Source organism: Chaetura pelagica, unplaced genomic scaffold, assembly GCF_000747805.2.
Source record: "Chaetura pelagica isolate M959 unplaced genomic scaffold, ChaPel_1.0 scaffold83, whole genome shotgun sequence".
In the NCBI taxonomy this organism is placed as follows: Eukaryota; Metazoa; Chordata; class Aves; order Apodiformes; family Apodidae; genus Chaetura; species Chaetura pelagica.
In genome coordinates this window covers 3,295,130-3,301,759 of record NW_009952893.1, presented here as the reverse complement: position 1 = coordinate 3,301,759, position 6,630 = coordinate 3,295,130, and positions in this window count along the sequence as shown.

Below are 6,630 nucleotides of genomic sequence, written 5' to 3'. Positions count from 1 at the left end.
AGGTGAAATAAAGAATGAAAACCACTGCCTGACCCTACTGCTTACCTACCAACCCTTGAGGTTTGATTAAGTAGTCAACATGAAGGGGTTTTTGCTTATTAAATACTTTTAGGTGAGTTACCATGCCCAGGGAGCTTACTTAGTGAAAGAAAAAAATCAAAAAACTTGTCTTTTGCTTTGACCTCTGTGTCTTTTAATCTAAATGGTGAGGCATATGCCATGGGAGCTGTGCTCATTGGGAAAGTTTGTACTTGTTTTGCTAGTCTGGTGGCTCATCCGGAGCAGTTTGATATTCAAATGAATCTGTCAGGAACAAGAGTGTGGTGCTTCAGTTCTTGCTTAGGCCTGATGACATTGATTTGTGAGCATACTGCTTGACTACGGGATGTGTGACAGATAAATTTTATCAAAATTAAGGCACAATTAAACATTTCATCTTCCTAATTACTGGCTGTAGATTCAGCCTGATGACCATGTGCTGTAAGAAATCAGCGACCATTACACATTTTAATGGAGCACAGCTGTCTTACAGCTTGGTAATATTTGCACAGTGCCACAGAACTGTAATTTATGATAAAAAGAAAAAACGTGTATTGGCTCTTTTTTGCCAAAATAGATTAAGGATTCATATACTTTAATGAGATTTGGACCTAGCCTTGGATTATCGTTATAAATGATTTATGTGCATGTTGGTGGACTCCTGTAGTTTTGAGTTGATTTGTGTTTTGGTCGACCAATATGTAATTCAGTATTTCCTTGTGTGCCAGCATTTGCATTCTTTCCCCTCTCTTCATTTCAGTTCTGTTTTTCCACTGTAACTTGAGAAGGGCAAGTGGGAAGGTTAAGAAAGCACTGAGGTGATTTTCCAGGAGCTTCCCTCCCAGCAAAACCCACTCCTGAATCCCCTCCCCTGCTCCCTGGCTCTGCACCCTGACCAAAGGGAGGACAGGAAGGAGGTGACACCCACCTGCATCAGGGTCACTCCTGCAGCCTGGAAAGCAGGGCACAGGGGAACAGATGCTACCTGAATCCCCACTCAGGCAGAGACTGGTGTGAACATGGCTGTGTCTCAAGGCAGAGTATCAGAAACCTTCCTGCTGCTTGTTTAAACCATGGCCTACAAAAAGGGTGTTTGCTCCTCCACTTCATATTCTTCCTGTTCCAGTCAGTTTTTCCAGAAATGGCACTGCTTCTCTGAGGGATAAAAAACCCAACAACATATGTACCCAAGTTACAATTTTCAGAACCACCTTTCTTCTCCATTCTTTTCTTCACTAGGTTTCTTTTGCAGATTATTTAGGGAATGTGCGGGGCAGCGGAAATGATGAAGATAAAATTAGGTGTTTTATATATACACACGTATACATACATATATATATAAAATCGCTGTGTTTGTATTTGGGCATGTTTTATTTTTACATTAAACTTAGTGAACTAAATTCACATGAAGTTTAACTACCTAGATTTTCAAGGAGTCACACTTAAGTCCAGAGTTTGGCCCCATATGTTGTGAAACCCTGAGATCCATATGTGCAGATGAAAAGAGAAACTAAATTCTAATTTTCATAATAGAAAAAAAAAAAAAAAATCCTGTCCAAGCTTGATTTACTTCAGTGTTCATATGCTGGAATGTTTCATACTGTACCAGGTTGCATATGCTTGCACACTAATTCTCAATTGCCGTATGCAGTTTGTGACAACCATCTGCTAAGACCTCCCTTAGAGTTCTTTCTCCCACTCAGCCCAGCTGAAATAAAAATATGGACAGAAACAACTTCTGCAGGGAGATGCAAAAGTTAATAGGGGACTTGGAGTTAGATGGTGTATCTGATTTGAATTAAATTGTTCCTGCAACTTATGCCCTACTTATAAAACATTCCTGAGGTGTAAAACATTAAATATAACAGAAAGCTGTAAATTAAAGCCATACTTCCCTTGACAGACTTGACTGTGCTAGAAAGGTAATAATAAAATATGTACACACAGCACACATGTGTTAGCTAGCTCTCACAATCCTAAAACAGCAGCTTAGACTAACTGTGTATAGCACCTTTTCACATTAAAGTACCCTAAAGCAGGAGGGGGGATGTGTGGTGAGAAAAACAGGGTGTGAGAGAGAAGGGGCTGAAAAATATGCTCTCAGTTTCATCAGCAGAGAAGTAATTCCCTTTAAGCCAATCTCATCAGAAACTCTGAGTGCTGGGTGTCAGCTGCTCCCATTCAACCCAGAGGGAAAATCCTGTGACTAGAGCATCTGAAAGAAAACCAGGTGAAGGAGATTGAAAGAAGATCAGGTGATGAGCAGTGTTGGAGGAGGGAGCTGTGGGTGAGAAAGTGAAGACAGACTGTTACCTTCAACTATCTCATAATCTCCAGTTTTCCATTTCATTTATCATGCAGGGTTAAATTCATCTTCATGAGTAATTTTGAATACTCATAAAAACAGAAAAGAGGGAGGGAGTTCAAAAGTCCAAATAGTCAGACCCCTGCCCCCAAACAGGACTGGCTACACCAAAGCCATGGAGCTCAGGTGACAGGACAAGTCAGTGTTTAGCTAATTTCTGCTTTAAACCCTTGTGATTGAATAAAGTTGATACAATCAGATTTTTCCTGAGAAAAAACCTATTTCCATTTCCACCATTTAAAGCCTCACACCACTTGATGGAGCATCAGGTGATACAGAGAAAGGTGCTGAAGGGCTTCCTTAGTGTTGCTCCTCTGCACATTCAATGAAGCCCTGGTAGTGTGGAGCAGAGGTAAAAATGACTCCAGTTGTCTTCTGGGCAATAAATCTATATCTACATGCCAGTATGATCTTCATCTAGTTCATAACTGCATGATGGTTTTGTCCTGTTTGATTTGTGAAAGAAGACTAATGCCCTGAGAGAAGAATGAAGAATTACACATTTTGAGGTGGAAATCATGGGTATTGGTCTGCATTTCTGTGACAACTTGACTTCATCAGGTTTTCCGTGTAAGTGTGAGTGAAAAATCAATCCCACTGACAAAACCCAACTGCTCAGAATTAAAAAGGGGAGAAGGGAAAAGGAAAAAGGAGGAGTAATTTTAGATGTGATGAAAAAAACATACCTGCATCTCATGTTTTGGTAGATTTGGAAAGGCAACACATAGGGTATTTGGCAAACACAGTATTCCTAGGTCAGACTGTCTCAGTCATGTCTCAGTCTCATGACACCTTGGGTTTTAAAGGGTCGGTAAGTCACAAAGGATTTTTGCCCTAGGAATTGTAAGGCTGCACATATGTAAAACTTGAAGCTGAAATGGGTTTGAACTATTTAAAGAGCTTTTGAAAGGCTAGCATATTAAGTGATGTATCAATCTGTCCCCCATTGGTTGCTATCTTAACAGCTGCTATAAGTGTAGCCTATCAGTTTTAAATATAGGAACAGCAGTAAATAGTGCATTATGATTTTCCAGATGGAACACTTTAAATAAATAGAAATATCCTTATATTTGAGTTTTTTCTACAGCACTGGTATTATGTCATATTTTTCTGTGGGTAGCGTTATGATCTCTTATCCTTACAGCATTAAGAAATTTGAGGACATGGATGCATAGAGAACTGATGACAACCAAATATTCAGCAAGACCTTTTGACTGCAGAAGAAGCTTCAGGTTTTGATGCAGGAGTGGAAGAGAGGAAGGAGTGTACCATGCTCCAGGATCTGGTTTCTCTTCTGGGTTCTTTCTACTTATGCCAACATTGGAAATCTCTACCAGGCCATGGCATCACAAACCATCTATTGTGACTTATAGCATGAGGTACCACGAGGAGTGTCTGCTCTAGAAGGGGACTAATTACATAAAAATGATCTAGGGAGAAGGACAGGTCTCATGACCCAGCATTTCTGGCAAGGAAAACATCCTGAATCCAACTGAAGTTGCACAGCGTTCCCATCACACAACTAACTGATGTGTTTTGTTTGCAAAGTGAAAGGAAAGGGAAATGACACTGATCATTTTTCCTCTGCTGTAAAACTAGCTATGCTAGGGTATAGTAGCTTTTAAGGGACTAGAGCTTGATGTGAAGTGGTATAATACAATAGCTGAACTGAGAGACTTGCATGTTAAGCTCTGGATGTGATACCTGTAGTAATTACTATGTGGGTTAGTATTGCACTAATAACTACACAAAAGTCTCTGCAAATATGCTTTTTTTTTTTCCTAGATGTATTGCTTACAATGTCAATGCTCACCCCATTGCATAGAAAGGAATGTAGCTGCTGGCCTTACTACACCTGCTCCAGAGGCCCAATAGTTCAACAACTTTAGAAATACATAAAGAAAGTTACCCTGATGACTTTTTGTGCATGTGTGTTTGATCACTGGGGAATTGAATAGGTCAGCTTAACTCTGCCATAAAAATCTACAAAACATCCCGACATACATCCTACCACAAAGTGAGGAAGACAGGACAAATGCCAGAAGGTAGTGTAACTGTGATGGTGCCGAAGTACACCAGGAGCCTTGTCTGTCACCATGCTTTTGTGTGCAGTTGAGCTGGTCTTAGAGCATCAGGTTTGTCAGAAGATGCTTGGGAGAGACATTAAGCAGGCCCAGGGAACATTACTTTCATTGCATGGAACTGCACATTACTTGCTATCTACTTCAGTTTTCCTCATCTCTTTGAAAGCCACTTCCTGCACTGGGATCTTGTGGTTGCTTTTCAAGTAAGACACAGGCAGCACCTTTAACATGCATTCTGTAGCACTATACTAGTGGGAAGTACTTGTTTGTCCTTTTGTCCCTACCTTCCAACTCCAGAATCCTGTGCTCCAGGAGGTGTTATACTTCGACGAAAACACAAGACCAATTGCTGATATTACTTTGCTTAACTGACTCAGGGTTATCCTACTGCTCAGAATCTATCTTGGTTGTTATTAAACATACAGTAGATAAACACACAGGTTTCCTCTTCAGAACTGATGAGGATATAAGGCTAGTATACCTGTTTTTCTGAGGTACTTTTCACTGAGTTGGCTCCCTGTTTAAACTGCTAGAATTAGTTGAAATAGTAATCAGACTATAAAGCACTCTGATGCTGTGACCAGACAAGCCCCTATCTCCTGTTAGCCCCTTATATAAAGCTGTTTGTGCTCAGTGGTTAATTCCCCCATGCCAGTGGAGATATAAAAAAATGGACTATGCTCATGCTCATCAGGCATGATGTAAGGGAAATGGGTCAGCTCAAATCTCTGCTGAAATCAAGATACCATGGAGATGGCTTATGCAGAGTCACAGAATAATTTACTGAATCCTTTGTAGAGCTGATGGTTAGCACAAAGTACCTGTTCTGTTACTGCACCTCAGGCAGGGTTAGGGATCTTCAGCACACTGGTGAGAACCTTTTTCAGGAGTGCACAGGTCCACCTCATCATGCCAAGAGACTAGTGTAGTGTCATTCTTAGGAAACAATACAACCTCCAGCAGCTTTTCTGGGTAAAGTGAGCTACAAAATTAGTTGCCTTTTTTAAATGAGAAAAAGCCCTCAAAACTCTGCACCTCTCCAAGGTCAGTTGATGTGCCAAGGCCATTACAGGTTACAGAAGTATACCTCTCAAATGATGAATCCAGTTTGTCTAGCTATTGGACTATGCTACACCCCAGCTTAATGTCTAGAGAATATGATATTTATTTATAACAGGTCACACTTAAGCAATCAAGGCAAAAGTGACAGTGAAGTGAATTACAAGACCTTCCTTAACAGCCACTTCCTAGAGTCTTGATCCCTAACTTTGGGTGCAACTGTAGCAGCCCTACAGTTTTCAATAAAATTTTCACTTATTGACACCAGCATGAACTGCTGAAAGCAATTACCTTTGCATTGCTCTGTATGTGCTGGGAAGAAACATACTACAGGACTCCTATAGCCACATAACTCAGTATCACTGGCAGGAGTCACTACAGGAGCAACTCAAAAACTGAATGCTGAAAAACCTCTGGCAGATTAGTCCCTCTTACTAGTAGGTGTTACTGTGACAATATATCAATCATTTTTTTAAAGTAATGCATTACAATTCACAGATCTGTGGGCTGCTTTTATACCTCCATCATCATATCTGTGGCCTTCAAAGTTACAGCTGATGGACCTTCTGTCAAGACCCAGATATTTAATCAATGTGACAGCATCCTGCATTTTTTGAACCCCAGAGGCCTTGGAAAACTTTAATGCAGCTTCCAGGTAAAGTTCAATCCACATGGCTGAGTCCCCTAAAGTACTTTCTGCAGAGAACTCCCCTCCCCCACATTTTAACATACCCAATATCCTCTACATTTGAAGAAAGAGCTAAGCTGGAAGGCCAGGTATTATTGCGACAGAAACACGTGCTCTACAGAGCTCTACTACCCACTAAGAAGTTGGATGCAAGACCTATAGTTAACCTCTCACTTTGAAAAAATAGGACTTTTGCCAACAATGAGTTTCTCCTCATGACAACAACCTACCATTAAACATATTTGTGAGCATTCGTAGCCTAGAATATAGAGAGGAACATTTCATGAGGAAAGGAAAATGTGTATTGCTATTTGATGGGTACAGCAACAGTTTTATCAATAAAGAAATATCCTGATGCTGACCTCAGTTGTAAGGCACATGCACTGACACAACCC